The sequence below is a fragment of the Dendrobates tinctorius genome, unplaced genomic scaffold (genome assembly GCF_039654945.1).
Source record: "Dendrobates tinctorius isolate UK_male_01 unplaced genomic scaffold, ASM3965494v1 ptg000038l, whole genome shotgun sequence".
In the NCBI taxonomy this organism is placed as follows: domain Eukaryota; kingdom Metazoa; phylum Chordata; class Amphibia; order Anura; family Dendrobatidae; genus Dendrobates; species Dendrobates tinctorius.
This window is the reverse complement of record NW_027361706.1, coordinates 25,331,207-25,345,949: the sequence shown is the minus strand read 5'-3', so window position 1 is coordinate 25,345,949 and position 14,743 is coordinate 25,331,207. Positions and strand designations below refer to the sequence as shown.

At 53.2% G+C, this 14,743-nt stretch overlaps 1 long non-coding RNA gene across 10 annotated transcripts in view; it reads left to right on the top strand.

Annotated features, from left to right (window-relative positions):
• The first annotated feature begins 2,444 nt into the window (after window positions 1-2,444).
• Window positions 2,445-14,743, top strand: part of LOC141088280 (uncharacterized) — a 105,452-nt gene continuing 93,153 nt past the window's right edge. The window contains exons 1-3 of one of the 10 annotated variants that reach the window (XR_012231884.1): window positions 2,492-2,531; window positions 6,886-6,909; window positions 7,003-7,129. This is a non-coding gene — a long non-coding RNA (uncharacterized lncRNA). Of the gene's footprint in view, window positions 2,532-2,560; window positions 2,623-2,648; window positions 2,775-6,787; window positions 7,130-14,743 lie in introns of those variants that run through there. The other 9 variants (XR_012231885.1, XR_012231881.1, XR_012231889.1 and 6 more) reach the window with 9 other exon arrangements.

Sequence of the window (14,743 nt, the reverse complement as noted above, 5' to 3'; positions counted from 1 at the left end):
CAGCAATATCGCTGTGTCTGATACTTACCTCCGACCGGCTCCCCCCGCTGGTTATCGCTGATCGCGCGAGAAGCTGCTGGATCATTTCTCGTCGGTCACTTCGAGCGACGCGTGGAGCCGAGCGGGAGGACGCAGGATCGCCGCGTCTGACAGGTAAGTAGCGATCCCCATCCCCAGCGATGTTGCTGGTGAGATCTGCTTGTGTGGCAGCTCACTAGCGACCACCTAGCGATGCACCAGCGATCCTGACCGCGTCATATCGCTAGTCGGGATCGCTGGTGCATCGCTAGGTGTAACGGTACCCTAAGTCCCACCGGATGTCCACCCCCCCCCCCCCCATGGCACCTCTTCCCCAAACAAAAAGCCCTACCAGTCGAGCGCCTACCCCAAAATCAATCCCCCCCTTTCAAGTCACAACAGATGCAGACAGGCCCCGTTGCCAAAGCATCAAGTCCCCAAGACACTCAGACACCACAATTGTGCATTAAATCCCCCCCGTCCCAAGATCCCAGCCAGACCAGGAGGAGTTAATGCACGCTTGGGGACGGGGGTCCTACTGTGGATAATGCACGCTCGTGGGGTCTGGTAGGGCCCCGGGGGAGGGTAAATGCACGCTTGAGAGGTCTGGTTGGACCCTGCATTAGACCCCCAAGGAGCCCAGCAGACCACAAAAGCATGCATTAACCCCCTCCCCATGAGCCCAACCAGACACACAAGCGTGCATTAAACCCTCCGCGCTTGTGGGATCTGGTGGGCTTCTGCAGGGTCCACCCAGACCCCGCAAACGTGCATTAACCCCCCCGGGGCCCAACTAGACCCCAAAAGCATACAATAACCCCCCCTGGAGCCCAACCAAACCACAAAAACGTGCACTAATCCCCCCCACAGTGAGGACCCCACCCAGACCCCACAAGCATGCATTAATCCCGCCGGAAACCCAAACAGAACCCACAAGCGTACATTAACCACCCCTGAGATCCAACCAGAACGCATAAGCGTGCATTAATCCTCCGGGAGCCCAACCAGACCTCACAAATGTGCATTAACCCCCCCCCCCCCACCGGGACCCAAACAGAACCCACAAGCGCGCATTAACCCCCCCCCCCGGGACTACCCGACCCTGCAAGCGTGTGCATTAACCCCCCGGATCCAACCGAACACAGCAAGCGTGCATTAACACCCCCCCCGGGACCCAACCAGACACGGTAAGCGTGCATTAATCCACCCCGGGACCCAACCAGACACGGCAAGCGTGCATTAACCCTCCTGGGAGCCCAAGCAGACCCCACAAGCATGCATTAGTATCCCCCGAAGTACAACCAGACACCCCAAGCGTGCATCATCAACCCCCCTCTCCCAGGACTACCAGACACCCCAAGCGTGCATCATCAACCCCCCTCTCCCGGGACTACCAGACATCACAAGCGTGCATTAACGCCCCCCTCCCCTCTCCCGTGACTACCAGACATCACAAGCGTGCATTAACCCCCCCGCCCCCCTTCCCCAACCAGACCCCACAAGCATACATTAACCCCCCCGGACTCGTAAGCGTGCATTAACTCCTCCACCCCCCTGCCCCAAACAGACCCCACAAGCACGCATTAGTACCCCCCGAAGTACAACCTGACCCCACAAGCGTGCATTAACTCCTCCACCCCCCTGCCCCAAACAGACCCCACAAGCACGCATTAGTACCCCCCCGAAGTACAACCTGACCCCACAAGCGTGCATTAACTCCTCCACCCCCCTGCCCCAAACAGACCCCACAAGCATGCATTAGTACCCCCCAAAGTACAACCAGACCCCACAAGTGTGCATTATACCCCAAGCCCCCTGCCCCAAACAGACCCCACAAGCATGCATTAACCCCCCCCCCGCACCCCAAACAGACCTGTAAGCGTGCATTAACCCCTACCCAAACAGACCCCACAAGCATACATTAACCCCCCGAACCCCAAATAGACCCTGCAAGCATGCATTAACCCCCCTGGGAGCCCAAGCAGACCCCACAAGCAAGCATTAACCCCTCCAGACCCTAAACAGACCCCGTAAGCGTGCATTAACCCCTACCCAAAGACCCCACAAGCGTGCATTAACCCCCCGACCCCATAAGCATGCATTAACCCCCCCTAGACCCAACCAGACCCCACCAGCGTGCATTAATCCCCCCTCCCCTCCGGGAGCCCAACAGCTCCCAGATAAGCACCCAAATCCCACGTTAGCCCCAAGTATCAGCCCCCATCAACCAAACATCTAAGAAGACGCCAACCTGTTACTCACCAAACCCTCCTGCCTGTCACTGACCTCACTCCACACTGCTCACAGACGCGGGCACCAGAGACACAGCTGAGAAAGTGTGTAACGGAGGCTTCTCTCCCTGCACCAGACGGCAGAAGCCAGAAACACGTCTGTAATGGCGTCTTCTCTTCCTGCCTTTGCTGTCAGAACACGCCCCCCTGTATGACACGCCCCCAGAAATGACATCACACCTGGAAGGAGCCCATACAGTCTAGCAGCTACCGAAGGAGCAGGTGTCTGTGTGTGATCTCTGGGGAAAGTGGTTGTCACGTGGTGCAGTGCGCAGTTGTGTATGAGACGAAGTGGGGCCAGTGCGAGTGTGACGTGGGTACAGCGGAGCCGTGCGTGTGTGTAACGTGGGTACAGCGGAGCCGTGCGTGTGTAACGTGGGTACAGCGGAGCCGTGCGTGTGTAACGTGGGTACAGCGGAGCCGTGCGTGTGTAACGTGGGTACAGCGGAGCCGTGCGTGTGTAACGTGTGTACGGCGGAGCCGTGCCCGTGTGTAACGTGTGTACGGCGGAGCCGTGCGCGTGTGTAACGTGTGTACGGCGGAGCCGTGCGCGTGTGTAACGTGTGTACGGCGGAGCCGTGCGCGTGTGTAACGTGTGTACGGCGGAGCCGTGCGCGTGTGTAACGTGTGTACGGCGGAGCCGTGCGCGTGTGTAACGTGTGTACGGCGGAGCCGTGCGCGTGTGTAACGTGTGTACGGCGGAGCCGTGCGCGTGTGTAACGTGTGTACGGCGGAGCCGTGCGCGTGTGTAACGTGTGTACGGCGGAGCCGTGCGCGTGTGTAACGTGTGTACGGCGGAGCCGTGCGCGTGTGTAACGTGTGTACGGCGGAGCCGTGCGCGTGTGTAACGTGTGTACGGCGGAGCCGTGCGCGTGTGTAACGTGTGTACGGCGGAGCCGTGCGCGTGTGTACGGCGGAGCCGTGCGCGTGTGTAACGTGGGTACAGCAGGAGCCGTGCGTGTGTGTGACGTGGGTACGGCGGATCCGTGTCTGTGTGTGACGCGGGTACGGCGGAGCCGTGTCTGTGTGTGACGCGGGTACGGCGGAGCCGTGTCTGTGTGTGACGCGGGTGCGGCGGAGCCGTGTCTGTGTGTGACGCGGGTGCGGCGGAGCCGAGTCTGTGTGTGACGCGGGTGCGGCGGAGCCGAGTCTGAGTGTGACGCGGGTGCGGCGGAGCCGTGTCTGAGTGTGACGCTGGTACGGCGGAGCCGTGTGTGTGACGCGGGTGCGGCGGAGCCGTGTGTGTGTGTGACGCGGGTGCGGCGGAGCCGTGTCTGTGTGTAACGTGGATACGGCTGAGCCGTGCATGTGTAACATTGATGTGGTGCTGAGCTGCTTGCAGACACGTGAGATGGGTATAGTGGAGCTGAGTTTGTGTTTATGTACAGTATATAGTACAGCAGCGCATTAAACCGTTGGTCGTCAAGAGGCCTATTTCCAGATTGCTGTTTTAAAACTATGATCAGCAAATAAGTGAATAGTGCCCCCCGCAGGCGACAGCTGCATGTTATGTCGGCCCCAACTGATTTTGGAGCCGATCGGGGTTGATTGGACCCTTAAATAATAAGGGTCTAGGCATCTATGTGGCTAAGAGGGGGTTAAAAGGACCCCCATTGTGGGGTCCAGTTCCACCTATTAGCCTTGTATAACTGACAAATTTCATTTTTCCCTCCCCTTCTTTCCAGAGCCATAACTTTTTTATTTTTCCGTCTATATGGCCATGTGAGGGCTTATTTTTTGCGGGACGAGTTGTACTTTTAAATGACACCATTGGTTTTACCATGTCGTGTACTCGAAAACAGGAAAAAAATTCCAATTGCGGTGAAATTGCCAAAAAAGTGCAATCCCACACTTGTTTTTTGCTAAGTTCACTAGATGCTAAATCTGACCTGCCATTATGATTCTCCAGGTCATTATGAGTTCATAGACACCAAACATGTCTATGTCCTCTTTTATCTAAGTGGTGAAAAAAAATTCCAAAGTTTGCTTAAAAAAACTTGCGCAATTTTTCGAGACCCGTAGCGTCTCCATTTTTCATGATCTGGGGTCGGGTGACAGCTTATTTTTTCCGTGCCAGGCTGACGTTTTTAATGATACCACTTTTGTGCAGATACGTTCTTTTTCTCGCCCGTTATTGCATTTTAATTCAGTGTCTTGGCGACCAAAAAAACGTAATTCTGGCGTTTTTAATTTTTTTCTCACTACGCTGTTCAGCGATCGGGTTAATGCTTTTTTTTTTTTTATTGATCGGGCGATTCTGAACGCAGCGATAAATATGTGTATGTGGGATTTTTTTTACTGTTTTATTTTGATTGTGGCGAAAGGGGAGTGATTTGAACTTTTAGGTTTTTTTTTATTTTTAAACATTTTTTTTTTTTTTTTTTTTTACTTTTGGCATGCTTCTAGAAGCATGCACAACCGGATCGGCGCTGCTACATATGGGCGATGAGCAGATCGCCCATATGTAGCAGATTTACTGCTGTGCTTTCAGCGCCGACCACCGGGTGGCACTGAAAGCCATATGCCTGGAACAACCATAGAGGTCTCATAGAGCAGTGGTCCCCAACCTTTTTTGCACCGGGGACCGGTTTCAAGCAAGACCATTCTTCCATGGCCCGGCAGGGCGGGGATGGAGGTGTGGCAGGGGCGGGGCTTTGGTCATAAGGGGGCGGGGCTATGGACACGGTTGTAGTGTAGCAGTGCATACTTATAATTAAATAACATTTATAATGTGACTCAACTCACCATAGGTTTTGAATAAGTGCTCCATCACCCCCTTCTCCCCATCATTGCCTTCACCCCATCACTCCCTTCTCCCCATCATTGCCTTCTCCCCATCACTGCTGTCTCCCCATCATTGCCTTCACCCCATCATTCCCCTCTCCCCATCATTGCCTTCACCCCATCACTGCCATCTCTCCATCATTGCCTTCACCCCATCACTGCTGTCTTTCCATCATTGCCTTCACCCCATCACTGCTGTCTCCCCATCATTGCCTTCACCCCATCACTGCTGTCTCCCCATCATTGCCTTCACCCCATCACTGCTGTCTCCCCATCATTGCCTTCACCCCATCACTGCTGTCTCCCCATCATTGCCTTCACCCCATCACTGCTGTCTCCCCATCATTGCCTTCACCCCATCACTGCCATCTAGCCATCACTGCCATCTCCCCATCATTGCCTTCACCCCATCACTGCCCTCTCCCCATCATTGCCTTCACCCCATCACTCCCTTCTCCCCATCATTGCCTTCACCCCATCACTCCCTTCTCCCCATCATTGCCTTCACCCCATCACTCCCCTCTCCCGATCATTGCCTTCACCCCATCACTCCCTTCTCCCCATCATTGCCTTCACCCCATCACTCCCTTCTCCCCATCACTGCTGTCTCTCCATCACTCCCCTCATGGCCTTCTCCTCATGTCCCCATCCAAACACAGACCAACACACACACAGACATACATGTACACACATTATACACACACACACACACACAGACACCACCTCTCTCCTCTCACCTGCCCGCCGCCCGCGCTTCCTCGCTCTGACACAGCAGCGGCCGCGCTCCTCTCTGTGTCAGTCAGAGACAGGAAGCGCGGGCGGCGGGCAGGAAGCTGGACGGGTCCTTGCAGCTCCGCTCCTGCTATTCCCTCTTGCAGGCAGCGGAGCTGCTTGATCGCTCCCTGCCCGCCGCTAAGAGCTGCTGCGCGCCGCCCCAGCCCCCGCTACGCCACTGACCGCCCCTGGCTCCCCTTGTGTCCGCGGACCGGCAAGGGCACTGCAGCAGCCCGGTGCTGGGCCGCGGACCGGCGGTTGGGGACCCCAGTCATAGAGACCTCTGGTTGTCCATGCAACATGACGCTGACCTCCGATCACTTGACGGGGGTCGACGATGACGTCATTTCCGGCCCGGCGGCCGGAAATGCTATTTAAATGCCCGCTGTCAGCTTTATCGGGATTTAACTAGTTAATAGGCGCGGGCGGACGGCGATTCCGCTCGCGCCTATTGCGGGCACATGTCAGCTATTCATTACAGCTGACATGTCCCGGCTTTGATGCGAACTGTGTCCGTCATTAGACATTAAGGGGTTAAAGGAAATCTGTCACCTATCAGCTGCCGGCACTGACATCAGGGGCTTATCTACAGTATTCTGTAATGCTGCAGCTAAGCCCCCAGTGTAATCTGAAAGATAAGAAAAAAGAGTTAGATTATACTCACCGGGGCGGTCCGGTCTTGGTCCGATGGGCTTTGTGGTCCGGCGCCTCCCTTCTAACAGTGACTTCTTCTTTGCTGCCTGTTGTGGCTCCTGCGCAGGCGCACTGCTCTGCCTTGTTGAGGGCAGAGCAGAATACTGCAGTGCGCAGTTGCCGGACCTATCCTGGTGCCTGCGCACTGCAGGACTCTGCTGTCAACAGGGCAGAGCAGTGCACCTGCGCAGGAGCCACGACAGGCAGCAAAGAAGAGGACGTCACCGTTAGAAGATGGGAGGTGCCGGACTGGACGGCGACACCCATCGGACTGGACCGAACGCCGGGGTGAGTATAATCTAACTCTTTTTTTTTTTTCTTTCAGGTTACATCGGGAGTTCTTTTTCTGGTAATCCATGGTTTATGGAGAGTATTTCGTTTTTTAACCATGCTGTTTTCATTGATCCTGAATCCCAGCTATGTTTTCATCTGCCCTCAACAGGACAGAAAATTACGCCTGCGCAGGAGCCGCGACAGAAGCAAGGATGAGGACGTCATCACTAGAAGATGGGAGGCACCAGAGCCGGACCGCGACACCCATCGGACCCGGCCGCACCGGACCGCCCCCGGTGAGTAGAATATAACTCGTTTTTCTTTCAGGTTACATCGGGGGCTTATCTACAGCATTACAGAATGCTGTAGATAAGCCCTTGATGGCGGTGGCCGCATCTCATAGGGAAAAAAAATAGGTGACAGATTCCCTTTAATTTGCTGAGGTAATCTGGAGAAATTCACCCCATGCTTCCAGAATCCCCTCCCACAGGTTGGTTTGGCTTGATGTGCACTTTTTGCGTACTATACGGTCAAGCTGCTCCCGCAACAGCTCAATGAGGTTGAGATCTGGTGACTGCGCTGGCCACTCCATTACAGATAGAATACCAGCTGCCTGCTTCTTCCCTAAATAGTTCTTGCATAATTTGGAGGTGTGCTTTGGGTCACTGTCCTGTTGTAGGATGAAATTGGCTCCAATCAAGCGCTGTCCGCAGGGTATGGCATGGCGTTGCAAAATGGAGTGTTAGATGTTGGGTTCCTGTCGCTGCACAGCAGGAATCCCGAGCTTTGCCTTCGGCGGTCTCCCATTACTCTCCGACCACAGTGGAGCCTGCTCAGCAGACTCGTCGATCCCAGCGCTCTGCTCACACCAGCATTGTAGGTTTGGTTGCTGCTGCCACCTCTGGCCCAGCTATAGCAACGCATGCTGGTCAGCAGCGATCTACTCCAGGGACCAAGTCCTCCTGTCAGTCCACTGAGCATGCCCGTGGGACAATCTCTCATTGGAGATCGGAGGTCACATGCTCAGGTCCTTCTCCAGCTCGGATTGGACCATCAGGAAGGTCCCGGAAGGACGCTGCTGTAAAAGGTTCGCATGGCTGCTCGGCCATGCGCTAAGATAGACTTTTGTTGAGACTTGTGTGAGTGATGATGGATGCATGTAACTGGTGACTGACTCATTAACCCCTTCCTTTGATACGTATGTGTTAGGGTTAGTTCAGCCTGAGTCAGCGCCTCATGGTGGCAAAGCATGTGCCACAGTGCTCCAGTCTAGCACAAAGGTTAGCGCCATAGTGCCGCCATATCTCCCATGCCTCTGGGCGGTACGAGTCTATCCGCTGCACTCTGTGACAGCTAACAGGGCACAGCACTTTCCTAGCGTCACTCTCTAGCGCCGCTGCAGCGGCTCTGAGCACAAGTGGTTCTAGAAGGACTCTGACTCCATGCCTCTGGGCAGAGTTCTGTGACCACATCGCTTGCGCTCACATTATATTAGTGCGACCTTGTGAAGTAACAGGGTTCGCCTCACACACTCCGGGTGAGGTAACCCGAGCGTGCTACTATCCGCCATTGTCTAGCAGCAGTTTCCATCGTTGCACGGTGAACCCCAGGCTGCGAACGCACCTCATTAACATCTATATTACTTGGTGTGTTCCGCCAGCCTAACATGGAGTGATAACCTTCCATATTCAAAATCCCTTTTACCTTGTACAAATCTCCTACTTTACCAGCAGCAAAGCAACCCCAGACCATCACATTACCTCCACCATGCTTGACAGATGGCGTTGGGCACTCTTCCATCATCTTTTCAGTTGTTCTGCGTCTCACAAATGTTCTTCTGTGTGATCCAAACACCTCAAACTTGGATTCGTCTGTCCATAACACTTTTTGCAATCTTCCTCTGTCCAATGTCTGTGTTCTTTTGCCCATATTAATCTTTCCCTTTTATTTGCCAGTCTCAGATATGGCTTTTTCTTTGCCACTCTGCCCTGAAGGCCAGCATCCCGGAGTCGCCTCTTCACTGTAGACGTTGACACTGGCGTTGTGTGTACTATTTAATGAAGCTGCCTGTTGAGGACCTGTGAGGCGTCGATTTCTCAAACTACAGACTCTAATGTGCTTATTTTGTTGCTCAGTTGTGCAGCGCGACCTCCCACTTCTCTTTCTACTCTGGATAGAGCCTGTTTGTGCTCTCCTCTGAAGGGAGTAGTACACACCGTTGTAGGAAATTTTCAGTTTCTTGGCAATTTCCCTCATGGAATAGCCTTCATTTCTAAGAACAAGAATAGACTGTCGAGTTTCACATGAAAGTTCTTTTTTTCTGGCCATTTTGATAGTTTAATGGAAGGAACAAATGTAATGCTCCAGATTCTCAACTAGCTCAAAAGAAGGTCAGGTTTATAGCTTCTCTAATCAGCCAAACTGTTTTCAGCTGTGCTAACATACCCTTGTGCAAGTATTCTAACCATCCATTAGCCTTCTTACACAGCAAACACAAAGTACCATAAGAACACTGGAGTGATGGTTGTTGGAAATGGGCCTCTATACACCTATGGAGACATTGCATTACAAACCAGACGTTTGCAGCTAGAATAGTCATTTACCACATTAACAATGTATAGAGTGTATTTCTGTATCATTTAATGTTAGCTTCATTGGCAAAAGCTGCTTTTCTTTCAAAATAAGGGAATTTCTAAGTGACCCTAAACTTTTGAACGGCAGTGTGTGTGTGTGTGTGTGTGTGTGTGTGTGTGTGTATATATATATATATATATATATATATATATATATATATATATATATATATATATATATATATATATATATATATATATATATATATACACACACACACACAGCTGTGGCAAAAATTAAGAGACAACTGCACAGTTTTATAAAAATCAGCTTCTCTACATGTCTCACAGCCATTCCATTCCAGTGTCACTTGATTTCCAACCAGACTACACCTCATTCTACTCAATGTGCTTCTGATTAGGTGATCACCTGAACCAAATCTTATTTAACAAAGGAAAGTATAAAAACCCTGCTGCGGTGTTCACAATCCTTTTGCAATAGGACAAGCTGGATGGCAAAGCAAGTGCTAGTAATATCCCAAAATTAATAGGAATGAAAAAATAACTTACTCTGTCGCCTTATTGGGGGACACAGAACCGTGGGTGTTATGCTGCTGTCCACTAGGAGGCGACACTATGCATAATCTGAAAAAGATTAACTTTGGCTCCTCCTCTGCAGTATACACCCCTAGACGGCGTCAGCCTTCTCCAGTTTTTGCTTAGTGTCGCAAGGAGGCATACTTAAGATTTTTTACTCTCTTCCGTTTTTTTCCTTAATTTTTTTCAACGGATTACAGACGAAGAAAAGTGGGTCTCCAGTGAGACTCCCGGCATGGCTCCCTCCTCGGTCCCCTATTAAGGGGTACCCGGTTGAGGTCGAGATGGCTCTTCCCCATGTCGCTCCTTCCCCAGTTCCTTGGGCTCTGGGTTGAGGTCGAGGGTAGGACGAAGCCCCCTGACGGTGACAGCAGCACCCTCCCTAATCCCCCTCTGGGGGCATTAGGTCGAGACACCGCAGGTAGGGCCTGTACCAGGCACCATTCGGCCACTTACATGTCCAGGGACCCCAGCCCAGCTGCGGGCTCCTGTTTGGACCGGGGGAGGTGCAGGCAGGCATGGCACTTGTCAGAGACAGGGCTCCCGGCACCCCTGTCTCTGCGGCAGCACCAGCTGCATTGCGCCTCAAAGGAACCCCCCACAGGGCCCAGGTGGCGCTCATGTCCCCACCGCTAGCCTACCGTTCAATCCGGGGGGTCTGGTTGGAATCCGACCCTCCCCCTGACAACTTCTGGGCATGAGCTATCTAATTTAGGCCGCGGCTTCGGCCTAGCCGAAGTCGCTGCCTTATTCCCGCCCCCCGGATGACGAAAAATGACACTACAGTGTCATAGAAGGGGCGGATCGAGACAGGAAGGGCGCGCTTTTACATAGCTCCGCCCACCCTTTTCATCTCTCCACCCCCTTCCCCCTCCACCTCAGAATCCGGTGGCCATCTTGCTGCACCTGAAGAAACTGAAGGCAGCACAGCAGTCTCTGGGGGGCACAAGACGTGGGATTTATAAGCGCTGGACCTAGGGGGAGCACCGGTGGGGTAAGATCACAGCTGGGTTCTTTGTACTCAGCTGTGAGTTCCTGTCACCTATAACGCTCCCCTACTCCTCCTTTCCTCTGCGTAGATACCCCTGTAGGGCCTCTGCGAATAGGTACTATGTCGGGCTCAAAAAAGGACCAGGCAAGACTGCTTTTACGCAGTCTGCACAGCCTGCAAGGCCACTCTCCCCAGCGGCAGCACGTACCCGCACTGCCGGGACTGTACCCAAAGAACAGCAACGCTTCTGCGGCCGCTACTGCGCTGGAATGGGTGACTCAGATGTCGCAGTCTATGACAAAGTCTATAGATAACCTGACCTCCACACTACTGCAGGCTCTGCAGGGTCATGTCTCGGCTATGAACGTTACCCAGCAAAGGGACGTCCGGTATCAGTAACAGGCCGCTTACGACAGTTCGAGACGTAAGCGGACCCACAGGTCGCGTTCATCTGCGTCCTCACATAGCACTAGGTCGTCCCCCTCCAGGGAGAGGCACAGTGGCTACAGGTCACCGAGACCGTCCCCTGATAGACAATGTGGATCTCCACAACGATCCCAGACCACAGAACAGTCCTAGTTCGCCCGCTAGGGAGCTCCTTAGCGATGCGCAAGACTCAGAGGGCATATGTGACTCCAGCTCAGATAACGAAACAAGGAACGCTCTGCTCCCTTGTCCCCCTAGCAATACTGCGCTAGTTGAGGATATAATCTCTTCCATCCTTCGGGTGATAGACTTTTCTGATCCAACCCCTGAAGTACCAGAACACAAGATTTCCTTTGAAAGTGTTCAGAAACCATCTGAGGTCTTTCCTGATCACCCGGAATTTCAAAAAATACTTTCTAAGCATTTTTCGCAGCCTGAGAAAAAATTCGTCAATCGCAAATACTTGAAAGCAAAGTACCCCTTCCCACAGAAGGACACTAAGGATTGGACAGATCCGCCTAAAGTGGATCCTCCAGTCTCTAGGCTGGCAGCACAAACGCTTCTCTCGCTGCCGGACAGCTCAACCCTCAAGGACGCAGCAGACAGACAGTAGAACGCATGGCTCGTTCAATCTTTGAGGCGGCAGGTGCCTCTTTGGCTCCTGCATTTGCTTCAGCTTGGGCAGCCAAGGCCATTATGGCCTGGGCTGATGTATTTCAACAGGGCCTCCAAGCTTCAAATCCTCAGCTGGCGGACCAGGCGGTGCAAATTGCAGTAGTGGCAGATTACATGGTCCATGCAGCATTGGATTCTGCAAGAGGGGTAGCGGAAATAGCATCAAACGCCATCACAATCCGGCGTATTCTCTGGCTAAGAGAATGGAAGGCGGATGCGGCCTTAAAAAAGTCCCTAACAAATCTCCCATACTTCAGGGGCCGTCCTTTCGGTGAAAAGCTGGATACAATGATATCCAATGCTACCGGGGGTAAAAGTACTTCCCTCCCTCAGCTAAAACCAAAACACACGTTTAAAAGACGTAATCAATCTCGTTTCCGATCCTTTCGGAATTCTTCAGGCTAGTCCGTCTCGCGCCCGGCACAAAATCATAACAGTTCCCCTCGCAGGGACAACACACGGGCGGCACAGAGGCCGGACAGAAACTGGCAGTCAAAGGCAAGCCAGGCAAAATCCAAGGGAGGGAAAGCTCAGATTTTTCATTCATCATTACTCATCCCCTCCGGAAAACACCCCACTTGTAGGGGGACGACTGCTACTCTTTCAGCAGGTCTGGCTGCCTATTACAGAAGACAGGTGGGTCAAGGAAATAGTGTCTTCAGGATACAATATCGAGTTACTACCAGCCCACCGCAAAGGTTTTTTGTCTCTGTCCCTCCAAAACCTCCACTCAAAGCTCGAGCCTTCCATCAAGCGATTTCATCCCCCCTGCAAGCAGGAGTCATAATACCGGTTCCATCAGATGAGCGTTTACGAGGGTTCTACTCCTACCTGTTCGTGGTGCCCAAAAAGGGAGGCAGTGTCTGACCCATACTAGACCTCAAGCAACTCAATAAGTATGTCCGAGTTCGTCACCTTCGCATGGAATCCCTCCGGTCAATCGTTGCGTCCATGGAGGAAGGAGAATATCTCGCCTCCATAGACATACAGGACGCATACCTGCATATACCGATTGCTCCGCCCATCAGAGATTTCTCAAACTCGCAATCAACCAAGACCATTACCAGTTTGTGGCCCTCCCGTTTGGTCTCTCCACGGCTCCCAGAACATTTACAAAGGACATGGCAGCTACCATGGACGTTCTGCACTCCAGAGGCATAGTAGTCGTTCCATACCTGGACGACCTTCTCATCAAGGCCCCCACCTTCAAGGACTGCAAGGTCTACGTCTCAATCACGATCGACACTGAGTCGCCTGGGATGGTTAGCCAATTTACAGAAGTCCTCGACTACCCCGAGTCAGTCTCTGACCTTCCTGGGGATGCTATTCGACACCTCCAGGGGTCTGGTGATCCTCCCCAGGGACAAGGCACTGGCCCTCCGTTTGGGAGTTCACACTCTCCTCCGTGGTTTTCCCCGATCTCTCCGGTATGCCATGAGCGGACTGGGCAGGATGGCAGCGGCAATGGAGGCGGTACCATTTGCCCAGTTTCACCTCAGACCCCATCCTCAAGTCCTGGGACAGGAATCTGTTCTCCCTCAACAGAGAGTTCCGGTTATCAGCGAAAACCAGGAGGTCCCTGTACTGGTGGCTCCAGCCAACCTCGCTTGCAATGGGAAAATCCTTTCTCTCCGGTCACTGAAAGGTTTTGACCACTGATGCAAGCCTTACGGGTTGGGGCGCGGTACACCTACATCACAGAGCGCAAGGCAAGTGGTCACCAATGGAAGTGACCATGCCCATCAACATCCTGGAAATTCGGGCCATCTTCCTGGCATTGAAAGCCTTCCATCACTTGCTAGCAGACTGTCATATCAGAGTGCAGTCGGACAATGCCACGGCGGTGGCATACGTGAACCATCAAGGCGGCACCCGCAGCATCCAGGCGATGAACGAAGTAACACGTATCCTACACTGGGCGGAGGATGCGAGGTCGGTACTCTCTGCGGTCCACATTCCGGGTGTGGACAACTGGGAAGCCGACTATCTCAGCCGTCAAGGAATGGACTCGGGGGAGTGGTCTCTCCATCCTGAAGTTTTCCATCAGATCTGCCATCGTTGGGGGACCCCGGACGTGGTTCTGATGGCATTCCATCTCAATGCCAAAGTTCCCAATTTCATGGCCAGGACGTGCGATCCGCAGTCGCTCGGAGCAGATGCCCTGGTTCAGGACTAGACCCAGTTCCAGCTTCTGTACATTTTCCACCCCTTCCCCTGATTTCCAGAGTCCTGAGGAAGATCAAACAAGAGGGTGTTCCCACCATCCTATTCGCTCCAGACTGGCCCAGGCGTACATGGTACGCCGACGTAGTGCAACTCACAGCAGACGCTCCCTGGCGTCTCCCCACACGTCCCGACCTTCTGTCACAAGGCCCGTTCTTCCACCAGAAATCAGGGGCTCTCAATTTGACGGCGTGGCCATTGAGACCTGGTTTTTGACCCAAGTAGGTTTTTCATCGGACGTTGTTAAAACCATGATCAGGGCTCGAAAGCCAACTTCAGCCAAGATTTACTATCGTACCTGGAAGGCTTTCTTCACATGGTGCGAATCTCGTGGGCACATCCCACTCCCCTATTCTCTTCCAAAGGTCCTCGGTTTCCATCAGTCAGGCCTGGACGCCGGGCTATCCCTGGGCTCGCTTAAGAGC